This window comes from Mastomys coucha, unplaced genomic scaffold (assembly GCF_008632895.1).
Source record: "Mastomys coucha isolate ucsf_1 unplaced genomic scaffold, UCSF_Mcou_1 pScaffold2, whole genome shotgun sequence".
In the NCBI taxonomy this organism is placed as follows: domain Eukaryota; kingdom Metazoa; phylum Chordata; class Mammalia; order Rodentia; family Muridae; genus Mastomys; species Mastomys coucha.
Genome location: NW_022196902.1, coordinates 12,653,979 through 12,667,100, shown reverse-complemented (window position 1 = coordinate 12,667,100; position 13,122 = coordinate 12,653,979). Strand labels below are relative to the sequence as shown.

At 42.9% G+C, this 13,122-nt stretch overlaps 1 long non-coding RNA gene across 1 annotated transcript in view; it reads right to left on the bottom strand.

Moving 5' to 3' along the window:
- LOC116097820 overlaps positions 1-6,726 on the bottom strand; it is a 7,078-nt gene extending 352 nt beyond the window's left edge. The window contains exons 1-2 of the long non-coding RNA XR_004121561.1: positions 6,381-6,726; positions 683-892 (exon numbers count right to left, since the gene is read on the bottom strand). This is a non-coding gene — a long non-coding RNA (uncharacterized LOC116097820). The remainder of the gene's footprint in view (positions 1-682; positions 893-6,380) is intronic.
- Between the last annotated feature and the right edge of the window lie 6,396 nt (positions 6,727-13,122).

Here is a 13,122-nt window from a genome sequence, read left to right as displayed (position 1 = left end):
GTGAAACTCAGAGAAATCCACCTATTCTCCTCTTAACATCTCAAAAGAGAGAAGATTCTTGCTTCCAGGGAAATGCTATGGACAGTCAAATACTTGAGTAATGACTAAATCAGAAGCTTCTTAACCACAAAACAGTCCATAATGGAGCTTTTTGTTCTTAATTAAGGAAGAGAAATAGTTAGGGAGGGGAGGAATAAGCTTAAACTCATGTGGATTGAGAATTATCCTGTCTTTATTATCAAAGCAAACGATGTGTCATTGATATGATTAACTAAAGTGCTTCAAATTCTAATATTGTGGGCTGGCTTAATCTTCAGTATTTCTCCCATTTAGGGAAGTGACGTGGTAGAGCATTAAAGGTGTGGCCCTAACACCAGACACTAGAATTCAGGGGCTTCATTATCACTTGCAAGATTAAACCTATGCAGACAGGTTAATCTCTCGAAGCCTCTGTCTCCTCCTGCATAATATGATAATAACACCCACATCCTGGGGTGCTTGTAAGATCAAAATTAATAATGTCCATAAGAGATAGAACATGGTTTCCAACAGAAAGGGGTTCGATATCATTTGGGTCTGGAATGCCCCTACAGGCTCAGTCCTCAGGTTAGAGATATTGGAAACAGAGGAATCTTTAAAAGGTAGGATGTTGGGTGACTAGAGATATGCCGTTGGAGGATACAATGGGTCCCAGCCTATATGATCTCTTTTGTTTCCTGGATGCCATGAAATTATCAGCTTCCTCCATCAGATCCTTCCACCAAGACACACCCGCTGCCTTGCCACGATCCCGAAGCATCAGACCAACCCAACTGCAGTCTCCAAAACCATGAGCAGGGTGCTTTCTCTCCATAACTTGATTTTCTGATCTTTTTGTCATAATGACAAGAAGCTGAAAAACATAGGGGTGTTTAGCAAATATAAACTCGTATATTATTCAAGGGAGAAGCTATAAAGTAAATGCTGAGGTGCACCTTTCATCCATTTTTGTGCAGCTCAAAGCACAAATCCCATTACTAGGCACTGACCATTATCATAGCTACATTACTAGGCACTGGTCATGATCATAGCTACATTACTAGGCACTGACCATGATCATAGCTACATTACTAGGCACTGGTCATGATCATATCTACATTACTAGGCACTGGTCATGATCATAGCTACATTACTAGGCACTGGTCATGATCATAGATAGCTACATTACTAGGCACTGACCATGATCATAGCTACATTACTAGGCACTGGTCATGATCATATCTACATTACTAGGCACTGACCATGATCATATCTACAAGTAGCCAGGCTGGTTGTAAAATAATCTTTATATTAAAAACAAAACACTATAAAATAATTAAGGGAAGATCATGTTCTTTGGGTACCAAGAGAGTGCACTGATAAGACCAGGGAGAAAAAACAAGACTTTCTCTTCTGGTTTTAGTGTAAATTTTCCTTGACCAGCCACAGATAGCCAGTCTAGCTAGTCTAATACTTTTCTAGAGTTGACAAGAATTCAACTCTGGCTACAGAGAAAGTTTAGTTAAATAAGCAAAACTTGATAACCTGCCAAGTGGTCAAGGATTCCACTCGAGGCCTACAAACCCTCTGAACACTATCCATGGCAGTTTCTGATGGCCCAGCCTCTCGGAACTTCGTCAGATCCTCTGCGCCTACTAAAGCAACCACGGGCTCCAGGGGAATCTAATGGTAAGTGCAAAATAGATTGTGTTGCTAAACTAAGGTTCCCCTAATCGCACAGCAATGTGTGTTCTAAAGGATTTGTGATAGTGTTCTCCCAGAAAAGAACGGCTTCCCCATCAAGGAAGTTGGCAAAAGAATGCCTCAGAGTTTCTCTTCTTCCTGTGTTTCTGAATTCTCCCAAGCTATAGACCTCACCAAGAAAGAACTAGTGAGGTTGCCCCTGTGGCTCTAGTTGGAGCCTGAAATCAGGAAGCTTCTCTCACCTGCCCGCCCTCCCCCCCACCCCCCGCCGCCATTACTCCATTTGGCCTCTTACTTTCTCTTAAACAAGGAACTAACTATACAGCTTTAAATGTGTGATCTTCCAGCCTTGACCTCCAAGTGCCCAGCCAGCTTAGTGGCTGGTTTGTATGTTTTGTGTATGTGTCTGTGTATATGTTCCTTTGTTATTAATGTTGCTCTGTTTTGCTTCCTGTTGTGTGATTTAAAAAAAAAAAAAACCCTGATCAACAGCAGCTTTGGGATGAAAGTGTTTATTTGGCTACTACTTCCAGGTCATACATGGTCAGCCCATCATTAAGGGAAGTCAAGGCAGGAACCCAAACAGGAGATTGGAACAGAAACCTCAGAAGAATGCTATTGCTGGTTCACTCACTCACAGACTTACACTTGGCTAGCTTTCTCATTGCATCCAACCATTGGACTAAGCATGGGGTCCCCAATGGAGGAGTTAGAGAAAGGACTGAAGGAGCTGAAGGAGTTTGCAACCCTATAGGAAGAAAAACAATATCATCCAACCAGACCCCCAAGAGCTCCCAGGAACTAAACCATCAACCAAGGAGTACACCTGGAGGGACCCATGGCTCCAGCCGAATATGTAGCAGAGGATGGCCTAGTCAGCATCAGTGGGAGGAGAGGCCCTTGGTCTTGAAGAAAGGCTCGATGCCCCAGTATAGGGGAATTCAAGGGCGGGGAGCCGGGAGTGGGTGGGTGGGTAGGGGAACACCCTCATAGAAGCAGGAGGAGGGGGAAGACAGGGAAAGGGGATAACATTTGAAATGTAAACAAAGAAAATATCCAATAAAAAAAAAAAAGAACTGTCATTGCTGGGGCCCAGAAGAGCTGGTCAGTGGTCTTTACTTCCTTCCCTTGATTTCCTCAACAGCCCACTGATCAATAACAGCACTGTTTCCATATATATGTGTGCGTACATATATATATGTGTGTATATATATATATTACTACTTACTGCTGATTTTGATTCTATTATGATTTGATAGGATGTAAAAAGTCTTATTTCTTTTGTATTTTTTTAAGTGTGTATTTATGGCTTGAAATGTGATCTAGTTTTAAAAAACACTCAAAAAGCTTCTGAGAATGATATATAATTCTGGAACATTGGATGGAATATCCTGTAGATGTCTGTGTAGTCTATTTCCTCTATGATATAAACTTGGTTCTGAAGTTTCTTTGCTGGCTTTTTTGGGTTTGTTTGAGTTTATGCTTTGTGTTTGTTGTTGTTGTTTTGTGTGTATGTGTTGTTTGTGGTGTGATTTTTTTTTGTAATTGTTTTTCTTTTTTGTTCTTATTTTGTTTAGGCAACTCATCTATTTTCACAGTGAGCGGCAGTTCCTGCAAAGATTTATGACTGGTCTAGGCCTGACAGTAAATATATTGTAGCATAGTGGATCAATGCTCCATAATTGGTAGAAAGCAAGCAAACTTTTCTATTACCCCTTCAAAGACTATGAGAGCATTGTAGAAAGGGGTTGGAAAGTGTGTTATGGAGAGGCAGAGCACTGTGTTGCTAGTTCCTTTGAACACAAACATTCTTTCCTGGAGGGAGGAGGAAAGCACTTAAAACGCAGGAAGTTAACTGGAACTTAGAAGGTCCAGGAAGCTCCTGAAACTTAGAGGGTTTACAAGGCCCCTCCCTGAGGCTATAGAAATAGAAAACAACTTCTGAGAAAGGTAGACCGCCCTATGGCTCTGACTCAAGTTGGTCAGGGAACACCAAGGACACAGCTCTCATGAATTGTTACCAGGCTGGGTTTCATCATGCGTGGTTTCTCTAAGTGGAGACTATCTATCTATCTGCTTCCAAGTTCTTGTCTGCCCTACCTAGAACAGAGGGCAAACAGCAAAGAGCACAAATGGGAGTTGCTTTGTTGTTAATTCAGAATTAACTCCTTTTAAATGTGTAAACTGGAATACTTGTTAGTGGTTGAATGCTAGCTCTGAGAGCCATTCGAGATCTGAAAAGTGTTATAGATCAAAGCTCTCAGGGACGTTGGGGTACCAACAGAGACCATAGCACATCTGTGGATCAGAATATGAGGTCTCAAAGACAGGTCGTGGGAGCTGGGAGTAGCTTCAGAGGTGAATTCCCTCTGCACAGTGCAGGATCTTGGAGACAGAGGCAGGAATGAATGCTTCTGCCTGCAGCAGCTGCTGAGTCCCAGAGGCTGGAGGGAGTGAGCTCCGGGCTGCAGCAGGGCTCTCAGGAGTGAGCTCCGGGCTGCAGCAGAGCTCTCAGGCCTGGCGATCAGCAAGTCCACCTCTGCTTCTAGATGAGTCTTAGCAGCAGGAAATGGGTGGAGAGCCTGGCTCTGATGTCTTTCTGTCTTCCTGCTACAATGAGTTTCTTGACACTAGTGCACATGCGTAATCCCAGGTCCAGTTAGTCAAATTTACTGAGGACTGGTTGAGTCCTAATTTTCTAACCACATCCAGCAAACCAGGAAAGACCTGTCAAAAAGTTACCATCAGCTTTGTGTGTGAGTGTATGTGCGTGTGTGTGTGTGTGTGTGTGTGTGTGTGTGTGTGTGTGTGTGTATGTGTGAGTGTGTGATAGATTTTGGTGATGCAACTGAGTCATCAATGATCCTGTAAGCAATCCCTCAGGCATGCTTCCTACAAAATTCCAATAAAGTCATCAGTTCATTAGCCTTTAATGGAGTTGTTTATTTGGTCTGTCACCAGTGTCAAATGAAGAACAAGTTGGAGTTTGTTTACATTTCTCCAGAAAGTAGCATAACACTGTGCTAGTGCAAATTGCCATGAAATTACTTAACTAAAACAAACAAAACAAATCTTAGTTCTGGAGGGTAAAAGTCTGAAGTCAGTATACTGGCAGGTCCTTCTCCCACAAGAGGCACCAGTGCTGGCTCCTCCTTGCCTGCTGACTTCCAGGCGTCACTAGAGCATCACTTGGTGGCCTCTGGGAAATGGAAACATAACTTTAAAAAAAAAAAAAAGAAAATATAACTTCAATCTCTGCTTATCTAGGACTGTCTCTTCTCACAAGACATCATGTAATCAGGTGCACCCTAATTCTGGGCAGTGGTGGCACATGCCTTTAATCCCAGAAGTTGGGAGGCAGACACAGGTACATCTCTCAGTTCAGGTCTGACAGAGAGAGAGAGAGAGAGAGAGAGAGAAAGAGAGAGAGAGAGAGAGAGAGAGAGAGAGAATTTCTTTAATTTACATCTGAAACACTGCCCCCTCTACCCCCTGTACGCCCTCCCCATCCTCCTCGCACATAGTCCCTCCACCATCCTCCCTTCCCTTCTCTGGAAAGAGATGAGTTTGACACTATCTCACAAACAGTTGGCAGTAACAAGAATGGTGCCCAGGTGGCTAAGCTTTACAAATGCCTAGCTATCATCCTTCTGATGTTGCCACAAAAGCTGGGCCTTGACAAAATGAAAAACCCTCAGGCTACAGATGAGAATACTGTGCAGAAAAGTCATCCCTGACTCCGTCTTCATCTTCCTCGAAGACCTGGCATGGCAGATAACCCACTCTGCTCTTCCCATTGGGACTCCAGGCTTAACAGGACCACCGTTAGAGAGCTGGTGTGTCGTCTAAAAGCAGTCATAAGGATCTCGGAGGAACACTTTTCAAATCTTCTTCCTATTGTATCCCCAGAGGGTCAGAATCCAGGCAGGATGTTGTTACAGGAAGGCCTCAGACCTGTCACTTCTCCAAATGAAATGGAGAGGTTTGATTTTTTTTTTTTTTTTTAATGGAAAGACGTCTACCTCTGGCCATCCACGTGGGCCAGTCTTTACTGATAAAAAACATTGGGAAGAGAGATCTATCAATGGTTAAGAACAGCTCCTGCTCTGTCAGCAGAACTTGCTTTGATTCCCAGAACCCACAGGGCAGTTCACAAACATCAATAACTCTAGTTCCAGGGATCTGACCCCTTCTGGCTTCAATAGTCAGTAGGTATGCATTCAGTGCACATATATACATGCAGGCACATACTAATAAAAATAAAAAACTAGCAGAGAACAAACCATCATGCAGGAAGGTAATAAACTGTTAATTTTTTTTGTAAATACTTCCTGATATGTGTTGGGAATACAAGCAACCCTTATATAGGGAATAAATCAAATACCAAGATTTTTATTTAAGCATAGGGCCCTATGTCCACTTCCCAGCAGCGACCTGTTCAGAATTGTTAAACTAGGCCCAGAAAACTGCTAGAAAATGCTGACTTCGAGCCCTCTCAGGTAGAAGAGAACTGGCTTCCAAACGGCAAAGAAGCAACCAGAGTCCATGGTGAGAGCATAGCTACTGCTCTGTGATTTTAACACTTGATTTAAGAAAGAAAACATTCTTAGAATTTGAGAACTTGCTAGAAATCATGTTTCTTTTCTCCTGAAACTGACCTTGCTGTCCTGAAGTCTTTGAGCCTTCCTGGAATCTCTGTTTAGAATTCCAGACAGTTTTTATGAACCACACTTCTGCCAACATTCTAAACAGAAGCCTTTCTCTTCCTAGAATCATAATGGATAGGATCCTGTCTTCCAAACGAAGCACGGGGTAACTCTGCCACCGACAGCACCGCTCAGTTCATCTAGACTTTCATTCCCAAGTTGAAACACAGACATTAATCAGTAGGAGACATGCCCATGAGTATCAAGACATGTGCAGAAGGAGAGTGAGGTGGCCATATTGATGACAGAAACGAAAACTTCTCAAAGACTTTTCACTGAAAGAGTTAAACAATTTTGAGTGTTGCTCATTTCCCCCACCTCTAAAACATGACAATCATGATTGAGCCTGGTTTGTGGCAGGATCCAGTGAAGAGCCAGCATAGAACAATTCCAGACAGGCAGCCTGACCGTGAACCCTGGCTCAGCTCTGACGAGCTGTCTGGCCCTCCACTGGCTACTGAATGACTTCTAGCTCTGCTGTATCAGTGTGATAAGCCCTGCCCCCTCCAAGGGTTAGCTGAAGAGCAAATTACTTAGAACAATGCTAGGTTTTTGATGTTTTAAATATCATATATGCATAGAAAACATAAAAACAAGCCCTCTTATGACCTCAGAACTTAACCTGCTCAGAGAAAGCAGGAGGAAAAAAGGTCCCTGTGTGCATCAACTTCAGTATGTTTCAAATGTGCCCATAGATATCCTCAAACCACATAGTCCAAGTCTAACATGTTTGTTTGTTTGGTTGGTTGGTTGGTTGGTTGGTTGGTTTGGTTTGGTTTTTTCTGTGTAGTCCTGGCTGTCCTAGAACTTGCTTGTAGACTCAGAGATCCTCCTGCTCTTGAGTGCTGAGATTAAAGGTGTGTGCCACCACTGCCTATCATAGCACCAACATTACTTTTACAATTTTAAGGTTGACACTTCTAGGATTAGTATTCTGTGGCTATGTCCTATTCATCTCCTCAAGCTCAGAATACATCACAATGTCCGCCAGATAACAGAGACTAAGGCAGGGGGATTTCTATGAGTTCCAGCCAACCTGAGTTACAGAAAGACACCATAAATCCAAAAACAAAAGCCATTAAGTTTAATTAACTGAACTTTAGACAAAATAACCTTAGAATCTTTATGTAAAATATTTCAAAAAGTAGTTAGGCATGGTGATGTGTCTTTGACTTGGAGGCACTCGGGAGGCAGAGACAAGCTGAACTCTTGAGTTCTTGGCCAACTTGGTCTATGTAAGTGAGACTTTGTCTAAAAGAGAGAGAGATGGAGAGACAGAGACAGAGACACACAGAAAGAGACAGAGAAAAAGATAGAGAGAGAGAGAGAGAGAGAGAGAGAGAGAGAGAGAGAGATTTCAGAAAGAAAGAGAGTAGAAAAATGTCACAAATGCCAAACCAGAATAGGCCAACATTCCAAGTGTCTCTACAATGTATCCATCTTGATATAGCATCTCAACAACTGAGCAGCCTTAGGCCAATGGTCAGGAATAAATACAGCCAGTGCCAGAGCTGAAGAGATGGATCAGTGGTTAAAAGCACTGACTGCTTTCCCAGAGGTCCTGAGGTCAATTCCCAGCAACCACATGGTGGCTCACAACCATCTGTAATGGGATCTGATGCCTTCTTCTGGTATGTATGAAGACAGTGACAGTGTATTCACATACATGAAATAAATAAATAAATCTTTAAAAAAAAAAAATAGGGCCAGTGCCTGATGCCTGGGTGAGAAGACAGGCAATAGGTTTGAGGACTCTGAATGAGACAGACGACAAATGCAAAGAAAGACAGTGGTATCCCCATCGTGATGAAGACCTCAGCCTCCAGTGGCTCACTCACTCAAAATATCTAACCACAGTCCCTTCATCTTCTCTCTGAGTCCCTCCTAATGCTCATCTCTGCTTTCCCCCTCCATTTCTCAAGATTTAAGCCATGAGGGAGGTAGTAGCTGACAGCACCTTACATGAGATCTATATGCTTAAATTTTTCGTATATATACTACCTGATTGTTAACATTAGAATACTGGCTGGTTTTGTGTGTCAACTTGAGTCATCAGAGAGGAAAGAGCCTCAGCTGAGGAAATGCCTCCATGAGATCCAGCTGTAAGAGACATTTTCTCAATTGGTGATCAATAAGGGAAGGCCTAGCCCATGGTGGGTGGTGTCATCCCTGGGCTGGTGGTCCTGGGTTCTATAAGAAAGCAGGCTAAACAAGACAGGGGAAGCAATCCAGTAGGCAGCACCCTCCATGGCCTCTGCATCAGCTCCTGCCTCCAAGTTCCTGCCTTGGTTGAGTTCCTGTCCTGACTTCCTTTGGTGATGAACAACAATGTCAAAATGTAAGCTGAATAAACCCCAACTTGCTTTTTGGTCATCGTGTTTTGTTGCAGCAATAGAAACCCTAAGACAACTACTATAAATTCCTTTTCTAATCTCAAGAACGTTGAAGTCTCAGTCCTGCAGATATCCATGTCATAATCATCCAAACAGCATACAGGAAACAAAGCCACCAGAGTGTTACAAGATTTATGAAAAGGCAAATGAGCATGGCTTCTTAAGGAGCTACTTCTAAACTAGGTTCAGTGATAAAGAGCCAGGAAACCTACAGCCTCATGCCAAATAACTAAAGTGCATTCTTTTGGGGGCTCATAATAGCTAAATAAAGCAAAGCAACAGCAGGAAAAACAAAACAAAACAACCCTTTCTTATGCCCAGGAAACTGAGACTGTGTTCTCTTCTACATATATGCTAAGATAAATAGACACACATTAATCAAGACTACAAAATAATCACAATCATATTTCACATTTTTATAATCCTATGTGCCCCCACTGCTCATGAAATCTTGACCTCATTGTAATCTTACTTCCATCACAAAAGCCCCTAATAGTCCTTGTCCTCCAAACTTGCATGACATTCTCCATGTTGACTCTACCCTGTAGGGAGTCATTTCTCTCAGCAACACTTACCACTCAAGCTTGGCTTCAGTCTTTGCCACCTGAGGAGTTACAGCCCATTCTGCCTAGCCAGCAGCCTTCTAAAATGCTAATCCAATTGACCTTTTTATAACTATTTAATGGTTCTCTTAAATGCAGATTCTGAGGGCAATAGAATCTTTTTTGCCCCAACCATGTTTGACCTAAGTATGTCAGATGCTGACATTCACGATCCTCAAAGACTGGCTATCAGTGAGTCCTGAAGATTTTGTCTCATGTCAATGATTAAGGATGTGGGCACCTGAGGGAGAAGACAACACAGAAGCAACAATCTAAAGATATTAAGATTAAGTAAGAAATTAAAGAAAAAGTCATTGAACTTCCTTGTTTAAGGATTTTTAGAAACTTGGCAATTGGCCTGTCTAATTCAAGTGATGATAACCACAGGACCTCCTCACATAGCCTAGCACTCGGAGGTGTGTGGGTGAGAGCTGTCTCTGAGTAAACACTGAGCAGTTTGAGGACGTACACATGAGTTACTCACCGTTATAAGTACCATACTAGAAGTACAGTGCTTGATAAAAGTTTGCTTAACAAGTGAATGAATGACCAATAGCACATAATTTAATCTCTCAAAATCAGACAGTCTGGCTTGTCCCATAAACTTTATTTCTCGAAGCTGAAATGGTCACATTTTCCAAATATTTTAGAAATGAGGACATTTTCCAGAGTAATAAAATCCAGGTGTTACTTATAAGAAAAGTAATGTGAAGGAACTTCATTTAAAAGTATCTAAATCATCATGTAACACAAGAGTAGAACATTTTACCCAGCAAGCACAGGCCATGGGTTCAATCCCAACCACTGAAAAGAAATTTTAAAGAGTGCCAATGGCTTCATGTATTTGATACGAAAAGAATTTTTCAAAATCCTGTTTAACTGTCTGTTGACTAAATAAAGCAATCATTGCTTGGCTGTCTTTGAGCCTATGTCAGCTAAAGGTGAATGTACACCAAGAAATGTCCGTTGTAGTAAAAACAATACCATCGTCCTCACTGCCTTCCAGAAGCTCGCTCTAGTTGGGAAGTAGCATGCAAGATGACATCTGATGAGGCGTTACGGAACAGACTTCCCTCCTTGCTCTGGATCAGAAAGGATGGAGGCCTGGGACTAATTTAGACAGGTAATGAGAAAGGAAAAGCAGGCACTCACATGTCAGAAGCAGCCTTACCACCAGTGTCATGTTCACCTAGGAGTGAGGCCATCTGCCACAAGAGAATAAACCTAAGAATAATCAGAGCTATAGGGTCAGCAAGAGAGGCTGTACAGGACCTTGAATGCCAAACTCAAAAAACCATTGCAGTGGCTGGGATGTGAGGGAACTAGTGTCGACTAGGAAACCGGTCCTCAGACACACTGAATGATTAAAGCATGTTTGTTGCCATAGTAACGTGAGTACTGAAGGGGGAAAATGAATGCTGCTTCTTCCAGTAGCCCTGACTAGGCTGGAATCTCAGCAGTAGGAATGGGGTAGCAGTGGGGTCTGACTGTCCAGGACAGAGCCCAGCATCGCAGAGGCAGGAGATCACAAAGAGAGGAGGCCAATCTATATTCACGGAACATATTTGCACTAAAAGAAGGAGGAGGAGGGAAGAAGGAGGAGGAAAAGGAGAAGGTGAAGGTGGAAGAGGAGGAGGAGGAAAGAAAGAATGCAAGCCAGACGTGTCATCTCATCTCTGTCACCCCAGCATTAGGGAAGCCCAGACAGGAGGATTACCCTAAATTCATGACTACAACATGGATTTCAGGCCAACATGAGCTGCAGAGTAAGACCATGTCTCAAAACAACAAAGGCCTCATCATGATGCACACCTGCAATCCCAGTACTTGGGAGGTAGAGGCAGGAGGGCCAGTACACGTTCCACCTCAGACTGCTCTCTCAAGTGCTGAAGAGCCAGGGCTAAATAGCAAGACCTCACTCTCTAGTAAAATAATAGTTATCATCCAGTCAGAAAAGCAAACCTGGTTAGTAATGAGGAGATGTTGCTGGGTAACAGTAAAGGACGCTTTATGATAGGCAGTAACTAGCTACACATTTCCATCTGAGCTATCAGGACATCTGGAAAACACGACAGGCCTAAGACAGGAACAGACAAACCCACAGAGGCAGAAATGAGGCTAGAACGTAGAAAAAGAGGTCTAATTATATAGAAGTTTCATTTCAAGCCAATAACTGAGAACTCCCATTTGTTTATGACTGTTCAATGTTTTTCAGGAATTTTGCCCTATACTTTTCTGTATTCTCTGTTTTCTGATGCTATAAAAAATGCCAGAAGCTAGGTTCTTTATAAAGGGAAAGGTTTTATTTAGGTCCCAGTTTGTGGGTCTGAAAGCTCAGATTGGGCAGCTCATCCGCCGGGCTTCTGATGAGAGCCCTCATTCTGGGTACAGCACAATATTGGCACAAAAAGCAGGAAGACAGGATGGCTCAGAGGTCAGATGCTCTCCCCCATGAGGAGATCCCTTCTGAGGGCAGCTCCTCACTATGCCAACTTAAAAAAAAAAAAAAGATTTACTTATTTTTTTATAAGTTCACTGTAGCTGTCTTCAGACACACCAGAAGAGGACATCAGATCCCATTACAGATGGTTGTGAGCCACCATGTGGCTGCTGAGAATTGAACTCAGGACCTCTGGAAGAGCAGTCAGTGCTCTTAACCACTGAGCCATCTCTCCAGCCCAACTAGGGCCACTCTTAAAGTCACCCCCTCCACAACACTGCCATAAAGTCCCACACCTCAACACTGCCAGAGTTAAAGTCCAGACTGCTAAACTTCCAGTCCATGAGCCACTGGGAGACAAGCAATGCCCAAAGAATGAAGCATCAGCACACTGCCATCTAAGGAGATGGGATAGAAACCACCACCCCATCTGATGGGCCAGGAAAGAGGAAGCTGGGATACTAGACAGTTACTCAGTCAGGCTCCTGCTGTGTAAACCATGGAGCAGGGTTCAGAGCCCAGCTCCTGCTGTGTAAACCATGGAGCAGGGTTCAGAGCTCTGCTTCTTGCTTCAGTTCTCCTTCCCCTAGAACAAAAGACCCCTCAGATTTAAGCTTTTAAAGCATCATTTTTCTTCCTTTGCTTTTATTTGCTTTGGTTTAGTTTTGTTTTTGTTTGAGACAGGGTCTCACTGTGTAGACCCAGGCTACCCTGGAATTCACTATGTCAACCATGCTGGTCTCAAACTCAAGGAGGTCCTCTGACTCTCCTGCATCCTGGAACCCCCTTGATTTCAGACAGACTGTAGTGGCAGATGGTAGCTTCCTCTCCTTTGGGAACAGAAGCTGTGGCACCAGAAGATGTTTTGGGACTCTAAATCGTAGTGATCACATGGTCTCTGAGCTGTAGTAGGCCAATGCCAGCCTTCCCTATCTAGTTGAACCATATGAAATTGCCTAGGGAGGTGTCAAAATAGCACCTGCCATTATTATGATTGTAACTAGTGTGACTTACAGTGCAATTAAAGAGCAAATGAAAATGTCTACAGTGCATAGCTCATGACTCCAAGATAGCACATCAACTTTCATCGTTGATCTCAGTGTGATCATGGAGCTGAGTGATGCCTCACTAGGCAAGAAATCCTTGTTTTGTGATGTTTTTTTTAAAACTCTAGGAAAGCCATCACATTTTAACTTTTTTCATGTATTATTTTATTCCACCCAAGATTAATGTCCATTCTGGTATCTACTAAACAATTC